Source organism: Eschrichtius robustus, chromosome 10 (genome assembly GCF_028021215.1).
Source record: "Eschrichtius robustus isolate mEscRob2 chromosome 10, mEscRob2.pri, whole genome shotgun sequence".
NCBI classification, from domain to species: domain Eukaryota; kingdom Metazoa; phylum Chordata; class Mammalia; order Artiodactyla; family Eschrichtiidae; genus Eschrichtius; species Eschrichtius robustus.
In genome coordinates this window covers 4330914-4349397 of record NC_090833.1, presented here as the reverse complement: position 1 = coordinate 4349397, position 18484 = coordinate 4330914, and the positions used below count along the sequence as shown (strand labels likewise).

General features: G+C 41.8%; 1 protein-coding gene across 2 annotated transcripts in view; it reads right to left on the bottom strand.

The window, feature by feature from the left end:
- Positions 1–13396, bottom strand: part of SETX (senataxin) — an 81073-nt gene extending 67677 nt beyond the window's left edge. For both annotated transcript variants that reach the window (XM_068552980.1, XM_068552981.1), the window contains exons 1-2: positions 13253–13396; positions 12277–12393 (exon numbers count right to left, since the gene is read on the bottom strand). The gene's annotated coding sequence lies outside the window, so the exon portion shown is untranslated. The remainder of the gene's footprint in view (positions 1–12276; positions 12394–13252) is intronic.
- Positions 13397–18484: the final 5088 nt, after the last annotated feature.

Below are 18484 nucleotides of genomic sequence, written 5' to 3'. Positions count from 1 at the left end.
GCCTCGACCACATCCAGAACATTCTGCTGGCCAGCTTATCAATCACTGGCTAAACTCAATCTGAGCCTACTCGTAAAAACTTTACCTGTGACACATGAAAAATAATGAAGTGAAAGCAGTTAGTAATAAACATCATAAGGCAATATACAGCTGTGTTATAAAGAAGGCTCAAAACTATACAGTACTGACGGGAAATTATATACAGAGACATAGAATTATCAATGTTTTCAAAGTACAGATTTTAGAGTGTTCTAATAATGTACTGGAGTCAAGTGAAAAGCTCAGGAAACCTTTCACATTCCCTGAGGCCATGTTCCAGAAATCCCTGGAAACCTAAAAAATCCACAAATATTAGTCCATAACAATAACAAAAACTCATATAGAGAAGAATTTTCTCTTGGTTAGAAAGTATATATACACATGAATTTGCACATGTGTGTAGAAATTGCTGCCCATAACTCACTGCTCATCAACGCAGTATAAACTGTAATGGCTGCAAATACAATAGATACAAACCTATTACTACTAAGTTTGATACTTACAGTTTTTGACTGTCTCTAATTTGGGGTTTTATACTACCATCAGAGCCTCCACCATCCAAACTCAAGTAAAAAGAGTTAAATGAAATTAATTTCAGAGATTGGTTCAAGATGGCGGAGTAGAGGACCTGCGCTCACTCCCTCTTGCAAGAGCACCAGAATCACAACTAACTGCTGAACAATCATCAACAGGAAGACACTAGAACTCACCAAAAAAGATACCCCACATCCAAAGACAAAGGAGAAGCTGCAATGAGACAGTAGGAGGGGCGCAATCACAATAAAATCAAATCCCATAATTGCTGGGTGGGTGACTCACAAACTGGAGAACACTTATACCACAGAAGTCCACCCACTGGAGTGAAGGTTCTGAGCCCCATGTCAGGCTTCCCAACCTGGAGGTCCGGCAACAGGAGGAGGAATTCCTAGAGAATCAGACTTTGAAGGCTAGCAGGATTTGACTGCAGGACTTCAACAGGACTAGGGGAAACAGAGACTCCACTCTTGGAGGGCACACACAAAGTAGTGTGCACACTGGGACCCAGGGGAAGGAGCAGTGACCCCATAGGAGACTGAATCAGACCAACCTGCTAGTGTTGGAAGGTCTCCTGCAGAGGCAGAGGGGGTGGCTGTGGCTCACTGTGGGGACAAGGACACTGGCGGCAGAAGTTCTGGGAAGTACTCCTTGGCGGGAGCCCTCCCAGAGTCCACCATTGGCCCCACCAAAGAGCCGGGTAGGCTCCAGTGCTGGGTCGCCTCAGGCCTAACAACCAACAGGGAGGGAACCCAGCCCCACCCATCAGCAGACAAGCAGATTAGTTTTATTGAGCTCTGCCCACCAGAGCAACACCCAGCTCTACCCACCACCAGTCCCTCCCATCAGGAAGCCTGCACAAGCCTCTTAGATAGCCTCAGCCACCAGAGGGCAGACAGCAGAAGCAAGAAGAACTACAATTCTGCAGCCTGTGGAAGGAAAGCCATATTCACAGAAAGACAGACAAAATGAAAAGGCAGAGTACTTTGTACCAGATGAAGGAACAAAATAAAACCCCAGAAAAACAACTAAATGAAGTGGAGATAGGCAACCTTCCAGAAAAAGAATTCAGAAAAATGATAGTGAAGATGATCCAGGACCTCAGAATAAGAATGGAGGCAAAGATTGAGAAGATGCAAGAAATGCTTAACAAAGACATACAAGAATTAAAGAAAAAAACACCTAGAAGAACTAAGAACAAACAGAGATGAACAATACAATAACTGAAATGAAAAATACACTAGAAGGAATCAATAGCAGAGTAACTGAGTCAGAAGAACGGATAAGTGACCTGGAAGACAGAATGGTGGAATTCACTGCCGCGGAACAGACTAAAGAAAAAAGAACAAAAAGAAATGATGACAGCCTAAGAGACCTCTGGGACAACATTAAACGCAACAACATTTGCATTACAGGGTCCCAGAAGGAGGAGAGAGAGAAAGGACCCAAGAAAATATTTGAAGAGATTATAGTCGAAAACTTCCCTAACATGGGAAAGGAAATAGCCACCCAAGTCCAGGAAGCGCAGAGAGTCCCAGGCAAGATAAACCCCAGGAGAAACACACCAAGACACACAGTAATCAAACTGACAAAAATTAAAGACAAAGAAACATTGCTGAAAGCAACAAGGGAAAAATGACAACATACAAGGAACTCCCATAAGGTTAACAGCTGATTTCTCAGCAGAAACTCTACAAGCCAGAAGGGAGTGGCACGATATATTTAAAGTGATGAAAGGGAAGAACCTACAACCAAGATTACTCCACCCGGCAAGGAGCTCATTCAGATTCAACAGAGAAATCAAAAGCTTTACATACAAGCAAAAGCTAAGAGAATTCAGCACCACCAAACCAGCCCTACAACAAACACTAAAGAAACTTCTCTAAGTGGGAAACACGAAAGAAAACGATCTACAAAAACAAACCCACAACAATTAAGAAAATGGTAATAAGAACATACATATCGATAATTACCTTGAACGTAAATGGATTAAATGCTCCAACCAAAAGACACAGGCTTGCTGAATGGATACAAAAACAAGACCCATATATATGCTGTCTACAAGAGACCCACTTCAGACCTAGGGACACATACAGACTGAAAGTGAGGGGATGGAAAAAGATATTCCATGCAAATGGAAATCAAAAGAAAGCTGGAATAGCAATACTCATATCAGATAAAATAGACTTTAAAATGAAGACTGTTACAAGACACAAGGAAAGATGCTACACAATGATCAAGGGATCAATCCAAAAAGAAGATATAACAATTATAAATATATATGGACCCAAAATAGGAGCACTTCAATACATAAGGCAACTGCTAACAGCTATAAAAGAGGAAATCAACAGTAACACAATAATAGTGGGGGACTTTTAACACCTCACTTACACCAATGGACAGATCATCCAGACAGAAAATAAGGAAACACAAGCTTTAAATGACACAACAGGAGTTTCCTGGTGGCACAGTGGTTGAGAATCCACCTGCCAATGCAGGGGACACGGGTTCAAGCCCTGGTCCAGGAAGATCCCACATGCCGCGGAGCAACGAAGCCCGTGCGCCACAACTACTGAGGCTGTGCTCTAGAGCCCGTGCGCCACAACTACTGAGCCTGTGCTCTAGAGCCTGTGCGCCACAACTACTGAGCCCACGTGCCGCAACTACTGAAGCCCGCGCGCCTACAGCCCGTGCGTGCTCCACAATGAGAAGCCCGCACACTGCAACAAAGAGTAGCCCCCGCTCGCCGCAACTAGAGAAAGCCCGTGCGCAGCAGCAAAGACCCAACACAGCCAAAAATTAACAAATAAAATAAATTAATTAAAAAAAAAATGACACAACAGACCAGACAGATTTACTTGATATTTATAGGACATTCCACCCAAAAACAGCAGATTACACTTTCTTCTCCAGTGCACACGGAACATTCTCCAGGATAGATCATATCTTGGGTCACAAATCAAGCCTCAGTAAATTTAAGAAAATTGAAATCATAACAAGCATCTTTTCTGACCACAACGCTATGAGATTAGAAATCAATTACAGCGAAAAAAACATAAAAAACACCAACACATGGAGGCTAAACAATACGTTACTAAATAACCAAGAGATCACTGAAGAAATCAAAGAGGAAATCAAAAAATACCTAGAGACAAATGACAACGAAAACACGACGACCCAAAACCTACGGGAGGACTTCCCTGGTGGCACAGTGGTTAAGTATCCACCTGCCAATGCAGGGGACATGGGTTAGAGCTCTGGTCCGGGAAGATCCCACATGCTGTGGAGCAACTAAGCCCGTGCACCACAACTACTGAGCCTGAGCTCTAGAGCCCGCGAGCCACAACTACTGAGCCCACATGCCACAACTACTGAAGTCCACGTGCCTAGAGCCCATGCTCCTCAACAAGAGAAGCCACCGCAATGAGAAGCTCGCGCACCGCAACGAAGAGTAGACCCCACTCGCCGCAACTAGAGAAAGCCTGCACGCAGCAACAAAGACCCAACGCAGCCAAAAATAAATAAATTTTTAAAAGCCCCAAAAACCTATGGGATGCAGCAAAAGCCGTTCTAAGAGGGAAGTTTAGAGCAATACAAGCCTACCCCAAGAAACAAGAAAAATCTCAAATAAACAATATAACCTTACACCTAAAGGAACTAGAGAAAGAACAAACAAAACCCAAAGTTAGTAGAGGGAAAGAAATCATAAAGACCAGAGCAGAAATAAATGAAATAGAAACAAAGAAAACAATAGCAAAGATCAATAAAACTAAAAGCTGGTTCTTTGAGAAAATAAACAAAATTGATAAACCTTTAGCCAGACTCATCAAGAAAAAGAGGGAGAGGACTCAAATCAATAAAATTAAAAGTGAAAAAGGAGAAGTTACAATGGACACCACAGAAATACAAAGCATCCTAAGAGACTACTACAAGCAACTCTATGCCAATAAAATGGACAACCTGGAAGAAATGGACAAATTCTTAGAAAGGTATAACCTTCCAAGACTGAACCAGGAAGAAATAGAAAATATGAACAGACCAATCACAAGTAATGAAATTGAAAGTGTGATTAAAAATCTTCCAACAAACAAAGTCCAGGACCTGGGCTTCCCTGGTGGTGCAGTGGTTGAGAATCGGCCTGCCAATGCAGGGGACACGGGTTCGAGCCCTGGTCTGGGAAGATCCCACGTGCCGCGGAGCAGGTGGGCCTGTGAGCCACAATTACTTGAGCCTGCGCGTCTGGAGCCTGTGCTCCGCAACAAGAGAGGCCGCGATAGTGAGAGGCCCGCGCACCGCGATGAAGAGTGGCCCCCGCTTGTCACAACTAGAGAAAGCCCGCGCACAGAAACGAAGACCCAACACAGCCATAAATAAATAAATAAATGCTTAAAAAAAAAAAAGTCCAGGACCAGATGGCTTCACAGGTGAATTCTACCAAACATTTAGAGAAGAGCTAACACCTATCCTTCTCATAATCTTCCAAAAAGTTGCAGAGGAAGGAACATTGCCAAACTCATTCTATGAGGCCACCATCACCCTGATACCAAAACCAGACAAAGATACTACAAAAAAAGAAAATTACAGACCAATATCACTGATGAATACAGATGCAAAAATCCTCAACAAAACACTAGCAAACAGAATCCAACAACACATTAAAAGGATCATACACCACGATCAAGTGGGATTTATCCCAGGGATGCAAGGATTCTTCAATATACGCAAATCAATCAATCTGATACACCATATTAACAAACGAAGAATAAAAACCATATGACCATCTCAATAGATGCAGAAAAAGCTTTTGACAAAATTCAGCACCCATTTACGATAAAAACTCCAGAAAGTGGGCATAGAGGGAACTTTCCTCAACATAATAAAGGCCATATACGACAAACCCACAGCAAACATCATTCTCAATGGTGAAAAACTGGAAGCATTTCCTCTAAGATCAGGAACAAGACAAGGATGTCCACTCTCACCACTATTATTCAACATAGTTTTGGAAGTCCTAGCCACAGCAATCAGAGAAGAAAAAGAAATAAAAGGAATACAAATTGGAAAAGAAGAAGTAAAACTGTCACTGTTTGCAGATGACATGATACGATACATAGAGAATCCTAAAGATGCCACCAGAAAACTACTAGAGCTATTCAATGAATTTGGTAAAGCTGCAGGATACAAAATTAAAGCACAGAAATCTCTTGCATTCCTATACACTAACAACAAAAGATCAGAAAGAGAAATAAAGGAAACAATCCCATTCACCATTGAAACAAAAAGAATAAAATACCTAGGAATAAACCTACCTAAGGAGGTAGAAGACCTGTACTCAGAAATCTATAAGACACTGATGAAAGAAATCAAAGATGACACAAACAGATGGAGAGATATACCATGTTCTTGCATTGGAGGAATCAATATTGTGAAAATGACTATACTACCCAAAGCAATCTACAGATTCAATGCAATCCCTATCAAATTACCAGTGGCATTTTTTACAGAACTAGAACAAAAAATCTTAAAATCTGTATGGAGACACAAAAGACCCCGAATAGCCAAAGCAGTCTTGAGGGAAAAAAACGGAGCTGGAGGAATCAGCCTCCCTGACTTCAGACTATACTACAAAGCTACAGTAATCAAGACAATATGGTACTGGCACAAAAACAGAAATATAGATCAATGGAACAGAATAGAAAGCCCAGAGATAAACTCACGCACCTATGGTCAACTAATCTATGACAAAGGAGGCAAGGATACACAATGGAGAAAAGACAGTCTCTTCAATAAGTGGTGCTGGGAAAACTAGACAGCTACATGTAAAAGGATGAAATTAGAACACTCCCTAACACCTTACACAAAAATAAACTCAAGATGGATTAGAGACCTAAATGTAAGACCAGACACTATAAAACTCTTAGAGGAAAACATAGGAAGAACACTCTTTGACATAAATCACAGCAAGATCTTTTTTGATCCACCTCCTAGAGTAATGGAAATAAAAACAAAAATAAACAAATGGGACCTATTAAAAGCTTTTGCAAAGCAAAGGAAACTACAATACGAAAAGACAACCCTCAGAATGGGAGAAAATATTTGCAAACGAATCAACAGACAAAGGATTAATCTCCAAAATATATAAACAGCTCAAGCAGCTCAATATTAAAAAAAACAAACAACGCAATCAAAAAATGGGCAGAAGACTTAAACAGACGTTTCTCCAAAGAAGACAAACAGCCGGCCAAGAAGCGCATGAAAAGCTGCTCAACATCATTAATTATTAGAGAAATGCAAATCAAAACTAAATGAGGTATCACCTCACAGCAGTTAGAATGGGCATCAACAGAAAATCTACAAACAACAAATGCTGGAGAGGGTGTGGAGAAAAGGGAACCCTCTTGCACTGTTGGTGGGAATGTAAATTGATACAGCCACTATGGAGAACAGTACAGAGGTTCCTTAAAAAACTAAAAATAGAATTACCATATGACCCAGCAATCCCACTACTGGGCATATACCCACAGAAAACCATAATTCAAAAAGACACATACACCCCAATGTTCACTGCAGCACTATTTACAATAGCTAGGTCATGGAAGCAACCTAAATGCCCATTAACAGACAAATGGATAAAGAAGATGTGGTACATATATACAGTGGAATATTACTCAGCCATACAAAGGAACAAAATTGGGTCATTTGTAGAAACGTGGATGGATCTAGAGACTGTCATACAGAGTGAAGTAAGTCAGAAAGAGAAAGACAAATATCGTGTATTAACGCATATATGTGGAACCTAGAAAAATGGTACAGGTGAACCGGTTTGCAGGGCAGAAACAGAGACACAGATGTAGAGAACAAACGTATGGACACCAAGGGGGGAAAGTGGTGGGGGTTGGTGGTGGTGGTGGTGGAATGAATTGGGAGATTGGGATTGACATATATACACTAATACGTATAAAACAGATAACTAATAAGAACCTGCTGTATAAAAAATAAATAAAATTTAAAAATTTTTAAAAGAGAAATTAACTTCCCAAATCCTAGCAGTCTCAAAGAGAGCAAAGTAGCAAGTTGGTACCAGGAAACCAGAGGAAATCCCAAGAATCAAATGTGTCAAAGGTTTGAAGGAAAATACACGAGTCAAGTTTATCAGAACCGCAGATGGCATGAAACGGAGGATTAGCAAAATAGGGTGGAAGCCAAAATCCAAAGAGATCTCCAATTCTAATGAGGTGGAATAAAAGCAAGCTAAGATGCCACTAAATGCATATAAAAGCAAATAGAAAGCTCACTGTCAGTAAGCAGTGTATTGTGGCTAAAGAAAAAGCAAATGTTTTGCAATGAAATAAACAAGAGGCTGGAGCAGGAAAAATACAAGTGAGCCTGGAGCATCTTAACAGGAACAGAAACAAAGTGCTCAAAATACAAAAGGATGGGGGCATGTCAAAGGGACATATTAGCCACCAACCTGAAAGAGCTCCCAGTGGCCAAAGCTGAAACAATCTGAGTAACAAAATAATGTAATATTGGATTATAACCCACAGTATAAATATACATGAATCCATACTGATACAAATGAATGAATAAACAAATGTGGGGGAAGGAACAAACTTTCCTTATAGAAGAACCGCAAATAATATATACAGATACTCCCCATTCCAGGAAGTGGAGCTTAATCCCACTCTACGTTGAGTGAGGGCTGGACTTGGTGAAACACTTCCAAATAAGAAAGTATGCAAAGTGAAAATCACACTTACAGTGGAGACACCTGGCAAACACAACCTCAAATCAAGTGATCAAGGTTAACATCACCAGTGGTTAAGTCGTGTTGGTAACCCCTGACACAATGCGATGAGGCAGGAACTTCAACTCTGCAGTATGCTTCCCCAAACCCACAACCCCAGTCTATTCATGCGAAAAACATCAGACAAACTCAAGGTATTATCCAAACAGCTATTAGCCAGTCTTTGACAAAAAAGAAGAAAAACCACACCCATGGGAAATCGAACCAAGTGTTCTATCATATGAAAACATTTTATTGGGAATTGGGCCAGGAAATTACCCAACAAAACCGATCTTGAAAACTTGACCTTCATTATCTAATGAATGTATATCAGCCTAATGGGAAAAAAGTTACAAACCCAACTGTAAACCCAATGAAGTTCATTTCCTAACTGGATGAACCTAATCCATGCATTCTCATCAGGAGTGACATCATCCTCAAGGAGATGAAAACCGGTTAGTGGAACACATCCTACTCTTTTTTACGTATAAAGCACAGGTATATGTACATTACGTAAAGAAGTATATAATATATTGGTGGTATTAAAATTCATGAGAAATTAATAGGAAAGAAATGTCTTAAACGTTTCCTTTCAGAGAGGGAGAAGGGACAATAAAAGGTTAAGAAACATGACCCAAGTCATTGAACACTTGGGTACAGAAACTTGACAATGTTAAGTTTTTGAATGCATTATCACCCAAAAATTCAGAGTGCATACTAAGCTCTGCTAAAGGGAAATTGATCACATCTTGACAGAATTTATAATTTCTGTATAATCAAAAACATGTATTTGTCTTGTGAACTGGTTTTTTAAATTCATTAAATATTAACTGTATACTTTCTTCATGCTTCTGAAAAGAATTTAGGGCAGCTTTCAACATTAAAGTATAAAGAAAAAGACATTTTAGAAGGCAATTTAAAAAGAGAGAGAAATCAAAACTTATTTAGAAGAAATTTAATTTCACTAAGTCCTAATTTAGGAGCTTCCTGAAAAGTAGAGCAGAAAGATAACATGAGTTACACAGTCCTCGTGTGAAAAATAAAAAAAGTAATATGCTAGTTCAGCTGGAGAGTCCAGCCCTTTCCCAACGCTAACTCTAATTCAATTACATTTTTTAAGGGTGCTGCAAACTAGGGAATACGAAGTAACAGAATGGACACTATGTTTCTGCAGAATATAAACTTCACTCAAAGAACTTCTTATTACTTGAAAAACCAGTAATATAATACCAGGAAGTTAAAAGTCTGCAGAAGCTGTGTTTTTCCAGTGATGTAATCTAATTCAATAAGTTTCACCCTTCTAGATGATCCAGGAACAGAAAGTGAAACTTACGGGAGATTTCTCAAACTTCAATTGTTTCAAGCTTGACTTGAGCAGGAAACAAGACTGAAGTCAATTGAAACTTTGAAAAAATTAAGGTACTGAAGTACAAATAAAATGTTGTATACTTTAAAATAATTATTAACAGAGAAGTTAGCAAAATAAACCTCCTAGTAAAAAAATTATGGAGTCTGCTTTTTATTTCACTCACTCAGAGAGTGAGCCTACTTCCACACTCCAGAAAGCAAAACTAAATTTTCTCAAAGTAGATAGGAGTTACTGCCATATAACAGATAAGTGCCATGGAATTTAGAATACAGAGCGCACAGTGCTATAGCACATCAACAATAGAAACATGTTTCCATAGTTCCTCTCAAAAGGCCATAAATGGGTGTGGTTATGTTCCTAAAACTAAAATCATCATTGGCCTGATAGCTAAGCCCAAAAAATCTGAACAGGGTACACTGAAATTTTTCTTTTAAGGGAAAACTGCTGGTAGATGACTATGAATCCTGCACATTTTTGCACAATTCAGTTCTTCTGGAGGACAGTTTTGTTAATTTCATCAGTGTTGCTTGGAATCGTTACTGAACCACAAATGGGGGAGTCCAGGGAATCCTCAAGCTGCATGACAGAAATAAGAGCGGCTCCTGTGCATCAAAGAGACAGTTGATTTGCCAATAACACAGGATGCTTCACCAGAGGCATAACTGTAACTTTCTATTGACTTATCCAGGGGATATCATTTCTCAATAATAGCTGGCCAGAAACTTCAAATAACAATCACTTTCTTCTACCCTTCCTAGCTAAACTTTTTGAAAATTTATTTATTTATTTATTTTAAACTTCTTCGCAATCGCTTTTATTTTTTTCCTCGGCCATGCTGAGAGGCTCGAGGGATCTTAGTTTAGATCCCCGACGAGCGATTGAACCCGGGCCACGGCTGTGAAAGCGCCTAGTCCTAACCACTGGACCACCAGGGAACTCCCCTTGAAAAAATAATTTAGATTCACTTCTTTAGCTCCTTTGCACTCTGGCTTCTACCTTATGCTTCACTGTATGTTTTCACAGAAGTCCCTAATAATCTCTTTAATACCAAATCCAATAGATTCTTTACTGGACTCCTCTAAAGCATATGAAACTGCTAACCATGTATTCCTTAGCTACGACGACACGCCATTCTTCTCTCACTTCCTCTACCCAACCCCCGTAATCATCTGTTCCTTTTCCCCCTGCTTCGTATCGAAATTTCCAAAGGTTTGTCCTCAGGACTCTATCCCTTCATTCAATATCCTCTTTGTGGGTGACCAATTCAACCTATTTCTTCAACTACTATTTATAATGAAGCTTCCCAAAGACTGAGAATGTAGGTAAAACTCAATGCAATGTTTAATTGTGTTTCAGCTACTCAATAAATGATAGCCTAGCCTAGAATTCCACAAAGATATACAGCTGCCCTTCAGTATCTGCAGGGGATTGGTTCCAGGAGTCCCCCCCATGCATACCAAAATCTGCAGATGCTCAAGTCCCTTCCATAAAACAGTGCAGTACAGGGAACACAGGTGGCCCTCTATGTCCACAGATGGGAAACCCAAAGATATGGAAGGCTGACCGTACTCAATATCCAACTGTATAGTGAATCTATACTCACTTGACAGTTGCCTCAAAGTAAACAGGACCAGAACAGAACAAAGTCCTTCCCGTAAATCTGTTATCTGTCCTGTATTCTCTATATCCATGGTATTACCATGACTTCACTTTTCAAACCAGTAACCTGTGAATTCTCCTATACTCTCCCCGCTTAGCCCCCATCCCTACAAGTTCCATAGAGTCTACCACCTTGATTACATCTGTACTTTACTCTCAGTGAGACTGCCATTGCCTTAGTTCAATACGTTTTCATTATTTGTCTGGATTACAGCAGAAACCTAAATGATCTGCCCCTTGTTTGATCCACCATCAATTCTTCCTCCAAAATGCTGCCAAAGGCCAAAGCAAAAACCAGACTCTAAAAGCACAAATGACTCCTCTACCTTTGGCCGATAAAATTAAAATGTTTGACCTCACCACACAAGGCTCTCCACGACCTGGCTTCAGCATCATCTCTTGCCATTCCCCCTCACTTGCTCTTCCTAAAATGCTTCCTGGTGTTTGGCATTACCTGCCTTTATGGAAGCTCTTCCATCTGCCTTGATCACCTACCCTGCGTACTTTTGCCTGGTTCTTAACCCTGAATGCGCATCAGACTCACCAAAGGAGCTTGGGGAGAAAAAAAAAAAAAAAAGCAAAGCAGATGGTGAGATACCACTGATAAAATTCAGATTCGTTCTAAAAAACACTCCACCAGTAAGTCTGATAAAAAGCCAGATTTGGGGGACTTCCCTGGTGGTCCAGAGGGTAAGACTCTGCACTCCCAGTGCAGGGGGCCGGGCTTCGATCCCTGGTCGGGGAACTAGATCCCCCATGCATGCCGCAACTAAGAGTTCGCATGCCACAACTAAGGAGCCCGCCTGCCTCAACTAAGACCCAATGCAACCAAATAAATAATTTAAAAATTTAAAAATTTACAATTAAAAAAACAACAACAAATAATTACCTGGGGTAATGGCCTACAGAGAAGTGATCCTCTCAGTCGAGATTCCTGGGTTTATTTGAGAATGGATGAGGATCTGCATTTATATATACCCAGACTCTGGCCCCCAAAAGAACATTTCTGAAAAAGCAAAACAAAACAAAACTGAGGAAGTGGTTTTTAGACTCGCTCTCTCACCTGGGTTTCACATCGATCCTTATAAAGTAGAACCAAATATAACCATTTGATGACAGAGCTCAAGCTCCCAGAGGTTAGACAACGTGCCTGTGGGTCTACAAGGAACGAAGAAACAGAGCAACTGCCATTCTGACTCCACAGGGGGAGTGGCTCCACGGGAGACCTCGTCCCCACGCTGGAGACAGCGAGGCACTTTGTCAGAAAGTCCAATTAGCAGGTGAGTTCAGCCCTAGGATCGTCAGTAGCTAACATCTCTGCCGCTTTAACTGACCAGCCGTGGGTTCTTCTCCCTTCGAGCCTCGTGCCCAGTTCCTTCTGGGCCACACGGGTCTTGGCACATCGTCGCTCCTGGAAGGTGGGGAGGACGGCAAAGGCCCCTCTGGCTGGCTGTCAGCGCTCCATCGCCTTCAGGTGGGGCAGGGAGGGCTCGGGTGGCCATTCGGGAGGGGCACACTCTCCAAAGGCACGAACCCCAACAGGAGGAAGCAGGGGGCGCCGAGCGGACAGAGACTTTCTGTAGCGAGACACCCCACTCACTCCCACCGAAACTACGCAGCGCCCAGACTCGGAAAAGCTCACACGGGACGGCAGTGCAGACGACGCGAAGGGAGAGGACCGGAGGGCGGCCCACCGGACGCCGCGGGGAGGCTCCCGCCTCGGGCGCCGCAACTCTCCCGAGGGACGCGGCCGAGCTCGCGCCGCCCCTCCCCCACCCGCCCGGGCCTCACGCGCTGCGACGGTTACGCCGCGCGCGCTCCCACGTTCACCGGTCCTGCAGCCGCGAGTCCGCCGCTCTCCTCACCCGTCTCGGCCTCCCGCCGGCCGCTAGCCAGCCTCCACCTCCATGCCTCGACTCTACAGTCGGCCGAGAACGGAAGTGCGGGCGCGCGTCCGGGCACCTCCGTCCGCAACAGACCACCCAACCCGAGGAAGCCGCGAGCGCAGGCCCCGCCCTTTGCGCGGCGTCGGCCGTCTGCAGGCCTCGCCCCGGCCGCCGCTTCCTTGTTTTGGTGCCCCCGAGGGGCGGGGCGTGGGAAGAGACACGCCCAGGCTCCGCCGGGAGGCCGGGAAGCCCGGCGTGGCGTCACTTCCGGGCTCCCGGGGCCGACCAATCAGGAGCGTCCGTGAGGGGCGGGGGCGGGGGGAAAGCTTGAGGCTGAGCTTCGACCGCGGCCTTGCCCAGGATTTCCGCGAGTAGTGGCCGCTCCCCGACGCGCCCTTGCCGAGCGACCTGGACGCCTACCCTGCTGTCTTTTCCGTTCAGTCCTTTTTCTTCTCTTTTCGACGCCTCAGGAGTTTCAGCAGGGGGTGTTACGGGTTGCGAAGGAATTTGTTTTCTCTTTAGATTTCCTTTAAAGACCTAAAATATATGTAATCAACAAGTACTTTGGGGGAAACAAATATATACTTTGTATTATAGAAAAGGGATACATTAAGTATTGGAAAGAAAAAACAGTACAGAATATAACAGTAAAACCCCCTGGGAAGCCTACCCTTTTTTTTTTTTTTTTAACGCTTACTACTGACTTCGACGCGGCGTCACCGCTAGCTTATACTCTAATAGAGGAGACAGAAAAACGAAACAATTACTAGTTCTGATCAAGGCTCTAAAGGAAAGCAGAGGTTGAGATAGGCCCGATCCAGACAGGTCAGCCAGCGACGATCTTACCGAGCAGAACCCTAACCGAAGAATGAGAAGGGGCGAGCCAGGGAGGAAGGGGGGAAGGGTCCTGGGGAGGAACTTTCCAGAAAGAGGGCGTGGCTTATCGGAAAGCCCCGATGCCCGTTAGGGAAATTTGCCCGTTATGGAAATTTGCCCGTTATGGAAATTTAACAATCCGAGAGCGAGGCAAAGACCGTTATTCTCGTTTCTAGATTTTTCTCTGCCCAGTGGACTGTGTTGGCCAAATTCAAATCCAGTGTTTAAATACGAAAGTTACAAAACTGTGCGGAACTATATTGCACTATAAATTGTGTAGGTATCCTTTTAAAAATAATATTAATACTTTTGAAAAATAAGGGATCTGGCTGGCTATTGAAAAAAAAAAAGCTTTTTTTGAAAGAGAAGATGGAAAAAAAATCACCGGAATCTCTGTTTCCCTGAGATAACCATTTTAATGTGTATCCTTGAAGAATGTATTACATACGTTTTTATTAAAGTAGCCACGAAAGGATATTTATAAAATGCTAAGCTACTCACCACGGTGTAAGAAACGGAGTATTACCGTGAATCCTGAACAGAGGGGCTCCTCCATTTTACAGGGTAGCTTGGGCTAGGGACACACAGAAATGTTTTAACTTCTTATAAAATCAGAAAACAAGTGGAATATTAGGTTGAAGAAAATCTTTTAATATTTACCATTTATTTGTCTTTATACCAATACAGTCATAACATATAAATTTTGATATTTTTAAGGAGGAAAGTGCCCCTGAAGGCAAAAAGTGCCTAGGGCCACTAAAGTCATAATTTCATCCTGCTTCTGAGCCCGCTGTGGGTCTTTCCTTATAATATTACCACGTTTGTCTTTAATCTGTAAATATATGAAGCTTAGCGTGTTTTTAAACTTCATCAAATTAGACTGAATGCGTTTTTCCATGAATTGCTTTTTACACTCAGAGATTCATTGATCCAAGGTATGCTCAGGAGTTGTAGAGCCCGAAGTTTACACAACTTGAGGGGTGTCTTTAATATTTATTTGAAATGAATAGCACAAATTTTTAAAACGGACAAACCCCACAAATATTAAAAATTCAGAAAAAAATATTTAAGCTGCAAACACAACTCTATAAAAGTTACATATTTGGGCTTCATACACTTTTATCTCAGCAATGAGGTTGAAGATCATCTTCTATGCAAGGAACACAAACGTAATTCAGTCTTTTTTCTAGTAAGATTGATGAAATTTTATTGCATTTATGAAAGTTTCAAATTAATATTTCATTTGATAATATGCAAATTTGTAGGATTGTCAAGTTTAAAAAAATTTGTATCAAGCCTTTTTTCACAGATAAGCCGTAAGAATTCAGAACACAAAGTTTCTGGTGTAATGATTGAACCTAAATACTTGGAATTGATAACACATTACTACTAGGTTGTCATAGATTTTCTCATTTTTAGATACAGATTGTGAGTTTTATATGTCAGTATTTTATGTCAAAATTTCAGTACTTTTTCCAGTTTGATCAGTTGACTCATTACTCATCATTATTTGGATTATCAACGATCCAAGAACATGTTACGCATTATTTCTATTTGAAATGGATCTGTTCTTAATGAATTACTAAAATATTTGTTATAATTTCTATTGATTTCATCATCATTAACCTTCACTGTAGCCTCTTATTCCATGATTTTGTCAACTTTATATAATTTATATACAATTATACACAATAAGTACACATTTTCGGTGTATGGTTGAGGGATTTTAACAACTCTGTAATTTCATGTAACCATCTCTAATCATGATATAAAACATTTTCTTCCTGCCAGAAAAGTGCCCTTGGGACACTTGGCAGTAAATCTTCTCCCCATTCACCCAAGGGAAACATTGATTTGACTTCTATCAACATATCTATCATCATAGATTCATTTAGACTATTCTAGAACTCTATCAATGGAATTATACACTATGTATTCTTTTGACCATCTGCTTTCGTTCAACATGAAGTGTATGAGGTTCACAGATGTTATTGTATGTATCAGCAATTCATTTTTATTGCAGAGAAGGGTATCATTCAATGAATACACCACAATTTGGCTTTTTTCTTTTAGTCATCTACTGATGAATATTGGGTGGTTTCAAGTTTTCCACTGTTAATAGATAAAGCTGCGGGGCTTCCCTGGTGGCGCAGTGGTTGAGAGTCTGCCTGCCAATGCAGGGGACACGGGTTCGAGCCCTGGTCTGGGAGGATCCCACATGCCGCGGAGCAACTAAGCCCGTGTGCCACAACTACTGAGCCTGCGCGTCTGGAGCCTGTGCTCCGCAACAAGAGAGGCCGCGATAGTGAGAGGCCCGCGCACCGCGATGAAGAGTGGCCCCCGCTTGCCGCAACTAGAGAAAGCCCTCGCACAGAAACGAAGACCCAGCACAGCCAAAAATAGATAAATAAATAAATAAATAAATAAGTGAAATTCTTTACAAAAAAAAAAAAAAAGAAACAAGCCTATACCTCAATATCACAGTTATTAAAAAAAACAAAAATATAAATAAAAAAATAGATAAAGCTGTTATGAACATTACCGTACAAGTCTTTTGATGGTCATACGTTTTCATTTAACATGGATAAATATTCAGGAGTGGAGTGGAATTGCTGGATTACAGGGCAGGTGTGTCTTTAACATTACAAGAATTTACAATCCATTTTCCAAAGTGATTTTACCATCTTAAATTACCATAAGCAAAGTATAAGACTTCCATTTGCTCCACAACCTTGTCAATACTATCCCTATTGTAAGTCTTGTAAATTTCAGTCATCCCAATGGGTTAAAACTGTGCCTCATTTGTATTTCCCTAATAACTAATGATGTAGAACATCTTTTCATGTGCAGATTGAGAATTAGTGTATCTTCTTTGTGAATTGACTGAGCTTTCAGGCAGAGTACAGAGGATTTTTAGGGCAGTGAAAGTACTCTGATATTAAAGGACTGATACATGTCATTATACATTTGTCCAAACCCATAGAATGTACATATCAAGAGTGAACCCTAATGAAAACTATGGACTCTGGGTGATAATGACGTGTCACCGCAGGTTCATCACTTGTAACAAATGTACTACACTGGTAGGGGATGTTGATAACGGGGGATGCTATGCATATGGGGGGGGGCAGCAGTGGGTATTTCAGAAATCTCTGTACCTTCCTCTGAATTTTGCTGTGAACCTAAGACTGCTCTGAAAAACTAAAGTCCTTTTTAACCTTATGGTCAAACGGCTCAGACGTTTGAATGGAGATGGCAGGTAGGCAGATTAATATTTTAGCCTGGAGTTTGGGGGAGAATCTGACCTATAACTACACATTTGGGAGCCATCAGCACATAGATGTTATTTCAAGGCATCGGGAGAACGTGAAGAGCCCAAAAAGCCTCGAGGAACATGAGCATTTAGAAGTTGGGGGCAGTGGGGGGAGTGTAGCAGAAAGTGGTAATTGATTCTACAGGTATAGAATCAAAGATAGCTAATACCATGGCTTGTTTGTATGGTGGTAACAATGCAGAATAGGTGAGACTGACAATTCAGAAGGATCAGCAAAGGACCAAAATCTCTGAGATAATGTGAAGGGACAGACTGCAGGGCTCAGGTGTAGGGACTCAGCTTGCAGTAGGAGGAATGAATATAGATGGAGGTAGGATTGACTGGTTGGTGCAGGGAAGAGGGATTTGATGGAGGATGGCTTCAATTTTCTCAGTGAATCATGAAAAGGGCAGAAGAGAGGTGTGGGATGGTTGAATGTAGGACATAGCTGATGTGGGTAAAAGAACAGCAAGCCTATTAGAGGGTTGCTGGCAACACTGTGTGTCCTTTTGAGGCTTACGGTCATTAAACCAGCTCAGCTGTGTGATTTTCTTCTAGGGATATTCAGCTCTTCAGGTGCAGATAGGAGGCAGACGGAAGGGCTCATCCAGGTCTGGGGTCTTGAGCAGGGAAGTACCAGGGGGAGAGAATGAAGAGTCGAGGGTGTTCAGAAGGGAGGGATTGTAATGATGGACACTTGGGTAGGCTAGGAGTGGGTTGATGGATCGATGGATTATTTGATGAGGTCGAAGAATTATAACTATGGCGTGTTATTTCAGGAGATGGACTGGGAAAGGTGTTCAGAAAGTGCTAGATTGTGTAGCCTCCAAGAAAACAGGCACCAAATCTGTATTGTTCCCTCTTGCATCTTTAGCTCCTGACAGTACCCGGCTCACTGCAGGGGGTCAACGATGCTTGTTGAACTAAAAGTAGTGTTCTGAGGAGAACAGATGCCATGGTCTGATTACACACTCATTTTTTACCTCCTGTGCACTGCAGTTCTGGACCTCTTTGTTGGACAA